The sequence below is a fragment of the Tamandua tetradactyla genome, chromosome 1 (genome assembly GCF_023851605.1).
Source record: "Tamandua tetradactyla isolate mTamTet1 chromosome 1, mTamTet1.pri, whole genome shotgun sequence".
Taxonomy (NCBI): Eukaryota; Metazoa; Chordata; class Mammalia; order Pilosa; family Myrmecophagidae; genus Tamandua; species Tamandua tetradactyla.
Genome location: NC_135327.1, coordinates 194,154,909 through 194,168,740, shown reverse-complemented (window position 1 = coordinate 194,168,740; position 13,832 = coordinate 194,154,909). Strand labels below are relative to the sequence as shown.

The window sequence follows — 13,832 nt, the reverse complement described above, 5'->3', positions numbered from 1 at the left end:
GGGTTGACAGGTTATGATAGGTAGCAATGTCCAACTGAAGCTTGTGTAAGAGCAACCTCCAGAGTAGCCTCTCAGCTCTATTTGAACTTTCTTTGCCACTGATACTTTATTAGTTCTATTTGGTTCCTTTTTATAACTTGTAGCTTTTTGTATACATTGTTTTGTTTGTATGTAGCTTTTCTTATTTCCTGGGTTTCTGGATCGTGTTTTCCTTCATATCTTTGAACATATTTAGATGGTTGATTTAAAGTCTTTGTCTAGTAAGGCCAGTGTCAAGGCCTCCTCAGGGATGGTTTCTGTCAATTTACTTATTTTCCCATGAAGAAGTAACACTATCCTGATTTGTTATTGACTTGTGATATTCCGTTGAAAACTGGACATTTGAATATTATAATTGTGTAACCCTGGAAAGCAGATTCATACTCTTCCTCAGGATTAACTATTATTGATACTATTATTGTGATTTCTATAGAAGTTGTAGGCTTACAGAAGTATCATTCAGAAAATAGAATTCCCATATTACTCATATTATTAACATTATGCCTTAATGTGTTACCTTTGTTGAAATTCATCAAAGAATATTATTACAATTTTACTATTAACTATAGGCTATAGATTACAGTAGCATTCACTGTTTCTGTTTTCCACTACAACAGCTTTTCTTTAAAAATTTCTATTCTAGTCACATATATGCAGGGAAAATTTTTCACCTTTATAAACACAATCATGTGCATAATTCAGTAGTGTTAATGTTACTGAGAGTGTTCTTCTACCATCAACATAATCCTTTCCCAAACTTTTCCAATCACATGCAAACAGAACTCCAGTACCAGTTAAGGCTTAGCTCACCATCCTGTACTCCCCACCCGGGTTCCCATAACCTCTATTTCAATTACAGACTCCATGATTTTTCTTATTCTTATTTTCCACATCAGTGAGACAGTACCATGTTTTCCCTTTTATGTCTGGCTTATTTCACTCAATATGATATCTTCAAACCACCATGTTGTCACATGTATCAGAACTTCATTCCTTTACCTGTTTGTTCGATATTCTCAGAGACTTAGCCCATATTTAGTCATTGAATGCCAGGAGTATAAATTAAAGCACCTCTCCGAGTCTTTGCAGATTGTCTCTATCCTGAAGCACCCCTTTGACATTTGGCCAGGTTGTTTCAACTCAGCATATCTTCAATTCCAGCTTTCATAGAAAGTTTTGAGAGCTCAGTATGGGACACTGTGAGGTGGGAGGATTCCACAACAGCATGTGCCTTCAGGGAACACAGTGTGGTTGGGGATATGATCCCCATAGACTTCGGTATCACATCACTGTGACTCTACATTATACAGTCTCAAGAGAGAGGTTCTGTGAACTTTCTCTGAGAAACCACAAGTGGTGGAGAACACTTAATCCTTTGTTTGGGGTTCATGAAGCAGTATGTAGGTGTCCTCAGTTACCAAACTGGGGGTTTCTACTCACTCCAAATGTGGAGACCTCTTCAGGCTTGTGTAAGGTCCATGAAGGAGTATGTGGGTAGCCTGAACTACCAAAAGTTTAGGCAAATAAGGGGGCACCTGGATTTGAACCAGGGACCTCTTGATCTGCAGTCAAATGCTCTACCCCTGAGCTACACCCCCTGCCACATTTGTGCAATTTAGTTGTTACCTTTTGCCTGTCTAGTAACACTCAGCTCTGTAAAATGCAGTTATTGCTTCCTCTCTGGATTGGTGTCTTGGAAGCTGCTAGGCATGACTCATAACGAAACACCTTCCCCACAGATCTGCAGTTTTCTTGACCTCAGTCTCTGGGTGGAGGTTGGAGTAGGGAAGAAGAGAGATTCCTGTAGGACCCTTGGCCCATTATCTATTACCTTTTCAGTTTATTTGGAGTGCTGGCCATTGGATTTCCCAAAATACACAGATATTCTTCCTCTGGGCCTCCAGTGAAGACAGAAATGAACTGTAGTTCAGATGGTTTCACAGAATTCCAAATGCAGATTCCTTGTTTCTCTTAGAAGAGTCTCTAAGCCAGGGCTTGGTCTGATAGGCTTGGGACAAATGTAGGAGAAAGTTGTGGCATGTGAGAAACCAGTCCCCAGAGTGAAAGTTCTACCACTACATGATACCCTGAATGCTGTGGCATGTGAGAAGTGTGTGCCCCAGAGTGAAAGATCTAGCCTACATGAGACCCTGAATGCTGTAATGTATCTCCCTGTATCTGAGCACCAATGTAGTGAGCCATGCTGTCTTGATGGAAAGAGGGGAGCTAAGGGTGATAACTTGGGGTTGCCTGTTACTGCCTATTCCCAAAAGTCTTCTATATGTACAGCCCTTTGGTCTGTACCTGGGAGAACCAGCCAGCAGAAGTCTGAGAATGCAAGAAACAGCTTCTGTGATTAGGAAAACCAATATGGTAGGGGGCATCCGGATTTGAACCAGGGACCTCTTGATCTGCAGTCAAATGCTCTACCCCTGAGCTATACCCCCTTACCTATAATACTTAGCTACATAATCGCCTTTTCATCTTTATGTAAACTCTTAACGAAGACTCCTTAGGCACACTGAGAATTTCTCATTTTTGCAAAGCAGATGGGACCATCAATCAATTCTTCTATGGACTCACCTCCAGAGTTTCACCAATCCTGATCCCTGCTCTCATTTCTGTATCTCTGCTTGCCAATGGTCTATGGTGACAGAAGTAGCATGGAGAAGCATTGGCACTTGTAACTGGAAGGGACTTTTGAATTTATTTGTCTCTTTTCCTTATGTTATAAATGATAAAACAGCAATATGAAGAAATCCTGATCAACCACTTTTAAGACACACGCGCTATGCACATCGCCACACATGTCTCCAGTCTGTGATTCTGTCCATTAAACCTTGATGAGTGTGATTGGAGGAGTCCATGAACTTCCTGGTCCATGACCAGGATCAGGGAAGAGTAGTCCTGGGAAGCATTATTGAGGCTACTTAGCATGAGGACAAAGAGGGGGACCTCTGGATTTGAACCAGGGAATTCTTTTCTTTCTTTCTTTTTTTTACCTTTTGTGGTGATAACTTAAATAACTCAAAATTTCCCACATTGTCCACTTTCATGTGTACATCAGTGGTATTTACTACATTCACACTGCTGTGTTACCCTCATCAGAATCCATTACCAAAATTATTTGATCACTGCAAACAGAGGCTCTGAATACTTTGACAATAATTTTCCTTTTCCTCCTTCCCACCCTCAGTAACCTGTCATGCAATTTTTTATCTATGGACTTTGTGATTCTATGTATTTCACATAAGTGAAATTATACAATATTTGTCCTTTTTTCTCTGACTTCTTTCACTCACATGATGTCTTCATTGTTTGTCTATATTCTAGTGAGTATCAGCACTTTGTTCCTTGTTCTGAGTGCATAATAGTCCATTATATGAATAAAGCCCATTTTGTTAGTCCCTTCTTACATTGATGGACACTAGTTGTTTCCGTATTTTTATGTTTATGAACTTTGGTGTCCAAGTATCCCTTAAAATTCATTAGAATTTAGGATGGGACTTTCTATTTCTGCAAATTATGCCCTTAAGACTCTGATATGGATTGCATAGAATCTTTGGACCATTTGGTATAGTTGGGACAGCTTACCAACCTTAAGTATTCTGATCTGTGCACACTGTACATCTTTATTTGTATTTAAGTCTCTTGATCTCTTTCGGCAATGTTTTGTAGTTGTCATTGGATGTGTCTTGCTCCCCCTTGGTTAAATTTATTTCTCAGAACTTTATACTTTATTATTCTTCACGTGGACTGGTTTCTTAATTGCCCTTGTACCGACATAAGTGTTGTCATAGAGACCATTGGAACAGATTGAGAGTCCAGAAATAAGCCCTCCCATTTGGAATTAATTGATCTTTGGCAAGAGTACTGAGATCAGTTTCTTCCGAAAGCACAAATGAAAGAGGAGACATTATGCCAACTGTGCACAAACCAAAACAATTATGAGAGGATAACACAAAAAAACTGTATGGCAACATATCGTATGACCAAGGTGAATCGGATAAATACCCAGAAACACCCAAACCACCAAACAGATGCAGAAACAAATAGAAAGATCTGAATAGAAGTGTCTGTTTTTACCTGAGCTGTGCTCACAAATACCACAAACTGATTTTGTCTTAAACAATGGGAAATTACTGAACTACAGTAGGTGTAGCCTATCCTTTGCAGGAATAAGTTTCATAGGGGCAGCCCCCAAGATCGAGGGTTAGGGTATTGATTCAGCTGTCCTCACTGCTTCTGAAAATATCAGAAATTCTCCAAATGGGAAAGTTGAATATTTCCTCCTTTTTCCCCAGTTCCCTAAGGGGACTTTGCAAATCCTTTTTTATTCACTGCCCAAATACTCTAGGATATATCGTGGCGTCACACTAACCTGGACACACCAACAAAATCTCATGCTGTTTTCAAGATTCCTTGTACTTATGGTGCCCAACTAAACTGACCATACAAGTTAAATTAGGAAATGTACTACCCAAAATATAAATTTTGTCCCCAATAAAATCTATCCCTTTAGTCTCACACAGAAGTTGAAGTTTTAAAATGTGGACAATATCATCCCTTACCCTGTATTCTAATATACTTTAGTCATGTCTAGATCAGCTTCATTCATATCTCTACTTGAAATTTGAACAGTTATTCAACTTTTTCAACGGTTCCTGTATGGGGTACTGTTGACTTTCATAGTTTCAGAGCTCTAACTCTGAGTCTCAGGTGTCACATTAATACCAAAAGTTTCTGGGAATGACCATGTTTTATATAAAGAGCTCAGTATCTCAGAATTTAGAATTAAAAGTTACAGCTGTAAGAGCTTACAACCTAGGACGCTTTACAACAGGCCCCAACCTGATAACCCATGTTCTTGACTTTAGTTCACCGAATTTTTTTGGCATGGCAGGCACCAGGAATTGAACCCAGGTCTCCCCAGTTCCATATGATTAAGGCATGATAATATTTGTCTTTTTGTTCCTGACATTTCATTCAACGTACAGTCCTTAAGTTTCATTCACCTAGTTGCATGCCTCTCAACTTCTTCTCTTCTTGAAGCTGTTCAGTACGATTATATGTATAAACCATAATTCCCCCTTCCATTCCTCAGTCATTGTACCAAAAGGCCATCTCCACCCATTGTGGTTCCTGAACACTGCCACCACAAACATCAGAGACCAAGTGTCCATTCATGGCCCCACACTCAGTTCTTCCAGGTATATACTGAGCAACAGGGTTTCAGGATCAAAGGCAACCCCACTCCTAGCCTCTTGTGGAACCACCATACTGCTATCCATGGGGCTGTACCTCTCAGTTTCCCTACCAACAGCGAATAGGTACATCTCTTTCTCTGAATTTTCTCTAGCACTTGTTTCTGTTAATTTTTAAAGTTTTATTCACACATCCTACAATCCATCCTAAGTGTATAGACATGGCTTTGCCACCATAATCTATCTGAAAACATTTCTTTTTCTTCCACAAAGAATGCATACACCTTCCCCATGCCCTGCCCCATTTACATTTAGTTTTGACATAATGCCATTGTCACATTCAGTGGAAGCATATTACAATGTTATAGACCCTAGCTTGCATTGATTGTACTTTTTCTCATATACCATCTGTTTTTACCACCCTACAATATTAACATTCATTTGTTCTCCCTCATGCAAAAATGTTTTTTCATTTGTACATTTAATCACCATCATTGTCCACTCTAGGCATCCCTAAATCATACCATTTCAGTCTTTATCCTCTATTTTTCCTTCTAGTTTCATACATGCGCCTAGCCCTTCTCTCTCTATTATACTTATATTCAGATTCATTCAGTGTATGTATATTATTGTGCTACAATCAGCTAATATTGTGCTACCCATTTCTGAATTTTTGCAGTCAGTCCATTGCACAATCTGTGTTCCTTTAGTACCAGTTGCCAAATCTCTACTGTATTTCTATCTCCTGATAACCTGTGTTCTTAACTTCAGTTCTCTAAATTCATTCATTAATGTTAGTTCATATTTGTAAAACTCTGCAGTATTTGTCCTTTTGTTTCTGGCTAATTTCACACAGCATAATGTTCTCAAGGTTCATTTATGTTATTACAGGCTTCATGACTTTATTCTGTCTTACAGCTGAGTAATATTCCATCATATGTATATACCACAGCTTGTTTAGCCACTTGTCCATTGATGGACATTTGGGATGTTTCCATCTCTTGGCAATCATAAATAATACTGCTATAAACATTGGTGTGCAAATGTCCGATTGTGTCTTTGCTCTCTGGCCCTCTGAATATGTACCTAGCAATAGGACTGAAGAATTATATGGCAATTCTACATTTAGTTTTCTGAGGTACAGCCAAACTGCCTTCCAGAAGTTTTGTACCATTGTACATTCCCACCAGTGGATGTGTGCCTCTTTCTCCACATCCTCTCCAGCACTTGTAGTTTTCTGATTTTTTTAAAATTATGGCCATTCTAGTGGGTATTAGATTATCTCTCTGTGTGTTTTGAGATACATTTCCCTAATAGCTAGTGAAGTTGAGTATCTTTTCATGTGTCTTATAGTCATCTGTATTTCTTATTCTGAGAAGTGTCTGTTCATGTCTTTTGCCTGTTTTTTATTGTTTTTATTTATTTATTTATTTTGTCTTTTTCTTGTTGACTTGAAGAATCTCTTTATATATCCTGGATGCTAAACCTTTATCTGATATATGGTTTCCAGATATTATCCCCCATTCTGTAAGCTGTGTTTTTACTTTCTTGACAAAGTTATTTGATGCACAAAAGTGTTTAATTTTAAGGAATTCCCATTTATCTATTTCTTTCTTCATTGCTCATGCTTTGGGTTCCAAGTGTAGGAAACTACTTATTACAAGATTTATAAGCTATTTCCCTACATTTTCTTCTAAAAGTTTTATCATCTTAGCTCAAATATTTAGGCTTGTGATCCGTTTTTGAGTAAATTTTTGTATAGGGTGTGAGATATGGATCCTCTTTCTTTCTTTTGGATATGGCTGTCCAGTTCTCCAAACACCATATATTGAAGAGGCTGCTCTGTCCCAAAAGGGTTGGTTCGACTGCCTTATCAAAGATCAATTGTCCATAGATGACAGGGTCTGCATCTGAACACTCTATTTGATTCCATTGCTCAGTATAACTATCTTTATGCCAGTACCATGCCATTTTGACCTATGTAGCTTTGTAATACACTTTAAGGTCAGGTAATGTGAGACCTCCCACTTCATTTTTCTTTCTCAAGATATTTTTAGCTATTTGGGGCACTGTCTCCTTGCAAATAAATTTGTTTATTTGTTTTTCTATTTCTGCCAGCTACTTTTTTGGGATTTTAATTGATATTGCATCAAATCTATAAATCAATTTGGGTGAATTGACACCTTAACTATATTTAGTCCTCTAATCCATGAACATGATATGTCCTTCAATTTATTTAGGTATTCCATGATTTCTTTCACCAATTTCTTGTAGTTTTCTGTGTATAGGTCTTTTTATGTTAATGTTTTTTATTGTGAAAAAATAACATTTTACAAAAAAAGCAATAAATTTCCAAGTACATTTTAAGAAGTAGTTATACAACAGGTTGCATATAGGTCTTTTGTATCCTTATTAAATTTATTCCTAAATATTTGGTTCTTTTGGTTGCTATTGTAAATGGAATTTTTGCCTTGATTTCCTCCTCAGAGTGCTCATTACTAGTGTAGATCAACACTACTGATTTTGGGGTGTTGATCTTGTACCCTGCCACTTCACTGTACTCATTTATTAGCTCTACTACCTTTTTTGAGATTTTTGACACATAGTATCATGTCATATGCAAATAGAGAGAATTTTACTTCTTCCTTTCCAAATTGGATGGCTTTTCTTTCTTTTTTTGTCTAATTGCTCTGGCAAAACTTACAGCACAATGCTGAATAACAATGGCGACAGTGGGCATCCTTGTCTTGTTCCTCACCTTACAGGGAAAGCTTTCAGTCTTTCCCCATTGAGGATGATGTTAGCTATGACTTTTTCATATATTCCCTTTCTCATGTTGAGGAAGTTCCCTTCTATTCCTATCCTTTGAATTGTTTTAATCAAGAAAGGATGTTGAATTTTGTTCAAATGCCTTTTCTACATCAATCAAGATGATCATGTGGTTTTTCTGCTTTGATTTGTTGATATGGCATAGTATCTTATTTGATTTTCCTATGTTGAACCATTCTTGCATATCTGGAATAAATCCCACTAAGTCATGGCATATAATTCTTTTAATGTGCTGCTGGATTCGATTTGCAAGTACTTTGTTGAGGATTTTTGCATCTATATTCATTTAGACATATTGGTCTGTAATTTTCTTTTCTGTAGTATCTTTGTATGGCTTTGGTATGAGGCTAATATTGGCTTCACAGAATGAGTTAGGTGGCTTTCCCTCCTCTTCAAATGTTTTGAAGAGTTGAAGCTGGATTGGTACTAATTCTTTCTTGAATGCTTGGTAGAATTCACATGTGAAGCCATATGGCCCTTCACTTTTCTTTTTTGGGAGCTTCTTCATTACTGATTCAATCACTTTACTTGTGATTTGTGGTTTGTTGAGGTCATCTGTTTCTTCTCGAGTCAATGTTGATTGTTTGTGCCTTTCTAGGAAGTTGTCCATTTCCTCTACATTGTCTAGTTTATAAGCATATAGTCACTCATACTATCCTCTCATTATCTCCTTTATTTCTGTGGCATCAGTGGTCATGTCTCCTCTTCCATTTCTGATTTTATTTATTCACATCTTCTCTCTTTTTTTTGTCAACCTTACTCAGGGTCTATTTTATTAATTTTCTCAAAGAAGCAACTCCTGCTTTGCTGATTTTCTTTGTTGTTTGCATGTGCTCAATTTCACTTATTTCTGCTCTAATCTTCATTATTTCTTTCCTTTTGTTTGCTTTGGGGTTAGTTTGCTGTTCTTTCTCTAGTTCTTCCAAGTGTACAGTTAATTCCTCAATTTTGCTCTCTTTTCTTTTTAATGTTGGCATTTAAGGCAATAAATTTCTGTCTTAGCACTGCCTTTGCTGCATCCCATAAATTTTGATGCATATAGATGGGTCCTGTTTTTAAATCCATTCTACCAGTTTATGTTTTTTGATTGGGAAGTTTCATCCATTAACATTTAATGTTATTACTGTAAGGCAGTACTTTCTTCTACCATTTTGTCTGTTGTATTTTGTATGTTACATCTAATTTTTTTCTTGTTTTACCTTTACTGATAGTCTTCATTTCTACACTCTTCTATATACCTCTCTCTCCTGCCTTTTCTTATCTGCTGTAATGCTCTGTTTAGTGTTAGTTGCAGAGCTGGTCCCTTAGTCACAAATTCTGCCAGTGACTGTGTGAAAATATTTTAATCTCTCCCTCATTTTTGAAGAACAGTTTTCATGGATATAGAATTCTTGGTTGGGAGTTTTTCTCTTTTAGAATCTTACCTATATCACACCACTGCCTTCTTGCCTCCATGGTTTCTACTGAGAAATCACACATGGTCATATTGGGATTCCTTTGTATGTGATCAATTGCTTTTCTCTTGCTGCTTTCAAAATTCTCTCCTTCTCTTTGTCATCTGACAATCTGATTAGTAAGTGTATTGAATTAGGTCTTTTTGGATCTATTCTGTTTGGGGTATGCTGCACTTCTTGAATCTGTAGCTTTATGTCTTTCATAAGAGATGGGAAATTTTCAGTGATTATTTCTTCCATCAATCTTCCTCCTCTTTTCACCTTCTCTTCTCTTTCTGGGACACCCACAACATGTATGTTCATGTTCTTCATGTTGTCATTCAATTTCCTGAGACCCTGATCATATTTTTCCGTTCTTTTCCCTGTATTTTCTTTTGTGTGTCAGATTTCAGATGTCCTGTCCTCTAGTTCACTAATCCCTTCTTCTACCTCTTCAAATCTACTGTTGTAGGTTTCCATGTGTTTTTTTAATCTCTTCTATTGTACCTCTAACTCCCATAAGTTCCATGATTTGTTTTTACAAACTTTCAATTTCTTCTTTTTATTTGCCCAATGTCTTCTTTATATCCAAAATTGTTGTTTTGATTTTTGATGTGATTTTCCATGTGTTCTAACATTCTGAATTAGTTGTTTCAACTCCTTTCTCACGTGAATTGTTGGTTTGTTCCTTTGACTGGGCCATGTCTTTGATTTTCCTAGTATTAGTCATTATTTTTTGCTGGCATCTTGCATTTGATTTCCTTAATTAGTTTATTATGGGGGTTGTTTTCAAGCTTTTGCCTAGGAGTTTTTTGCTGGATGGTGGTGTTCTCTCTCTGTTCTTTGACATTTAATCCAACTTATTCTAGACCTCTAGCATAGGTTCTGTTTAACTGATCAGAATTTTTCAGTTCTTGTTTTTCTGTTTCTTGCTCTGCCTATATGGAGCCTTTTTATTTTTGAGGAGGGTCTCCTCAGATATTATAGACACCAGTCTAATCTTCCCAGACTGGACTGGCTCATGTCTCAGGGGGAAAGAGTTATCAGGATCAGTTTTCCCTAAGGGTGAGACACAGCACGTGGTCAGACTTTCCTATGAATCCTCTAGACTCTGTGCTTTTCCTATCCTTCCCAGCATGTTGTGCTTGTCCATATCATCTTTTTCCATTTGTGTCTGGCTTATTTCACTCAATATGTCATCTTCAAATCTCATCCATGTGACAACATGGATGAGAACTTCATTCCTTTTCCTGTCTGTTCTTGTCTGCCTGTGGCTTCCCACCAGTGTAAAGTGATGCCTTTAATTTCAGCAGACTTTTCCTCCTGGGGTTTGATTGAGACAGATTTGAGGTTGTAGGTTTACATTTATTACTTTTCCAATCCCTGATGCCTGAATTCCTTGAAGGAGGAATTCCACTTGAGCTTGGCTACAGCTTTCTCTTGAGGAAGATACAATCTTTAGGGAATTAACTCCTTTCACCTGAGTAATTACTTTGTCTCTCAGACCAGCTTACTTCTGCCCTTCTCAGGACAGTGGTGAAGCCTGAGAGGGCTTCCTGTTCTATCGAATGAGGTGCTAAGTAGTAGAAAGAAAGCCCTTTCAGCTTGGGAACTCTGCTCCTCAGGTTTGTCAATCAAGAGCTTAAGTTGTATGTGACTATATGTATCTCTAGTCTCTATGTGCCTCCTTTATGTGGGGCTCAGCCCTTTTCCAACATTTTATGTTCTCTGACTTAAAACACCTCTGTTTTGTTTTGTTTTGTTTTTCTATCCGCTCCATCTCCTCAGATGGGGAGAAACTCCTACTACCTTTAGTGCTTATACCAGGTTTATCTGTGCTAGGGGCCTATTTTCAGTAGTCAGAGTTTGTTAATTCCACATTTGTAGCTGGTTGAGCTAAACCCTTGCTGCTAGTAAAGTCTGTTTCCCTTCCCCATGGGGAACCAGACTGCCATGCCTGTGGGAGAGTGGCATAGCCTCCATGGCTCAGGGGACTTACAGTTCTGTGTGGAGTCTCAGCCATTCCACCTTGTCCAGTATGCTCTGTGTCCAGTCACTGATGTGGCCCAGCAGTTGTTCTGTACTGTTCCTGGCTATTTACTAGCTGCTCTGTAGGATGAATTAGACTCCACACCTCACTAAACTGCCCATTTGCTCCCTTCGCAAACATTTCCAACCTCATCCAAACAGAAATCCTATACCAATTAAGCCTTAGCTCACCATCCTGTATCCCTGCCCTGGCCTCCCCCTCCACCCACTCCCAACTTGTATTCTAGTCAGATGCTTTGATTTGTTTATTCTGATTTTCCACATCACTGAGACTAAACCATATTTACCCATTTGTATCTGGCTTATTTCACTCAATATGACAACTTCAAAAAGGAACTTCATTTCTTTTCTTGCTTGTTCTTGAGTCTCAAAAACTTAGCCTGTATTCAGTCATTGAGTGCCAGGACTATAAATGAACACATCTCTCACAGTCTTTCCAGACTGTTTCTGCATTGGGGCACCTCTTTCACATTTGACTGGGCTGTATCTCTGCTTTCACAGAAAGCTTTTGAGACCTACTGTGTGTGCTCTGTACCATAAACTGTGAGGTGAGAGGATTCCGTGTCAGCATGTGCCTTCAGGGAACACAGTGTGGTTGGGGACATGATCCCCATAGATCATTTAATGTCACATCACTGTGACTCCATGTTATGCAGTCCCAAAGAGAGGTTCTCTGGGGTTGCTCCAAGAAACCACAAGTGGTGGAGAACACTTAATCCTTTGTGTGGGGCTCATGAAGCAGTATGTAGATGTCCGTGGTGGCCAAACTGGGGAGTCCTACTCACTCCAACTAGTGGAGATTTCTTCAGCCTTGTATTGGCCCCACAAAAGAGTATGTGGGTAGCTTCAGCTACTAAAAGTGTAGACAAATTAAGGGGGCACCTGGATTTGAACCAGGGACCTCTTGATCTGCAGTCAAATGCTCTACCCCTGAGCTACACCCCCTGCTATACTAATGCAAATTAGTTGTTACTTAAAACCTGTCTGGTAACACTCAGCTCTATAAAATGGAGTTATAGTTCCCTTCTGGACTGGCTTCTTGCAATCTTCTAGGCATGGCTCATAATGATCATCTTCCCCACAAATCTGCAGTTTTCCAAACCTCAGTCCCTGGGTTGAGGTCACAGTGGGGCAAGAAGAGAGATGCCTGTAGGACCCTCAGCCCATTACCTATCACCTTTTCAGTTTAGTCCGAGGTCTGGCCATTGGAGTTCCTAAAATAAACAGATAATCCTCCTCAGGATTCCCAGTGAACACAAAAATGGGCTGTAGTTCAAATGTTTTCATAGAGTTCCAACTGCAGACTCTTTGTTTCTCTTAGTAGCTTATCTAAGACAGTGTTTGGACCTATGGGTTTGGAACAAGTGTAGAAGATGGCTGTGGAGTGTGAGAAAGTAGATCTGCAGAGCAAAAGTTCTACTGCTACATGATACCCTGAATGCTGTGGCATGTGAAAAACCAGTTCCCAGGAGCAAAAGGTCTACTTTACATGAAATGCTGAATGCTATAATGTGTCTCCCTATGTCTGAGAACCAGCACAGTGAGCCATGCTGTCTTGGTGAAAAGAGGGGAGCTGAGGGTGATAATTTGGGCTTACCAGTTACTGTTTGTTCCTGGGAAGTCTTCCGTATGGCCAAAGGGAGAGCCAGACAGCAGAAGTCTGAGAATGCAAGCAAAAGCTTCTGTGACTAGGAAGACCAACATGGGAGGGAACACCTGGATTTAAACCAGGGACCTCTTGATCTGCAGCCAAATGGACTACCCCTGAACTATACCCTTCCCCCATAACATTTGGCTCTGTAGCAACTTTTCAGCTTTATGTAAACTGTTCATTGTTTCAACATATTGCCCACATTAGTGTCTGGTGTCCTTTCCTTTGAGTCTGAAGGCCTCCCTAGAGCATTCTTGTAGGGCAGGTCTACCAGTAGTGATCACACATAGCTTTTGCTTTGTTTTGAACCTGATTTTCTGCTTCATTGTTCACAGAATTTAGGGTGACTGTTTCTGTTCCTATCAGCACTTGAAATATGTCAACCCACACTCCTCAATAATTTCTCCAGAGAAGTCAGGTGCTAATCTTTTAGAGGGTCCCTTGGTGTATGACATGTTGCTTCTCTCTCACTGCTTCCAAAAGATTCTCTTTCTCTTTGTCTTTCTACAATTTGACTTTAACGTGCCTTGGTGTTTTCTCTTTTGTTTTTCCTGCTTGCAGTTTGTGGAAGTCTGAGGTGTATTCTTGTCTTTCATTAAATTTGGGAAGTTTGGAACCATTTTTTCT

The 13,832-nt window shown here is 38.9% G+C and overlaps 1 long non-coding RNA gene and 3 other non-coding genes across 6 annotated transcripts in view; 1 reads left to right on the top strand and 3 right to left on the bottom strand.

Annotated features, from left to right (window-relative positions):
* LOC143687741 (uncharacterized) overlaps positions 1–13,832 on the top strand; it is a 103,768-nt gene that overhangs the window by 70,048 nt on the left and 19,888 nt on the right. The window lies entirely within an intron of this gene.
* On the bottom strand, positions 1,566–1,637 carry TRNAC-GCA (transfer RNA cysteine (anticodon GCA)). Its single transcript has one exon. It is a non-coding gene; the product is annotated as a tRNA-Cys (tRNA).
* TRNAC-GCA (transfer RNA cysteine (anticodon GCA)) lies at positions 2,415–2,486 on the bottom strand. Its single transcript has one exon. It is a non-coding gene; the product is annotated as a tRNA-Cys (tRNA).
* On the bottom strand, positions 12,428–12,499 carry TRNAC-GCA (transfer RNA cysteine (anticodon GCA)). The gene has a single exon. It is a non-coding gene; the product is annotated as a tRNA-Cys (tRNA).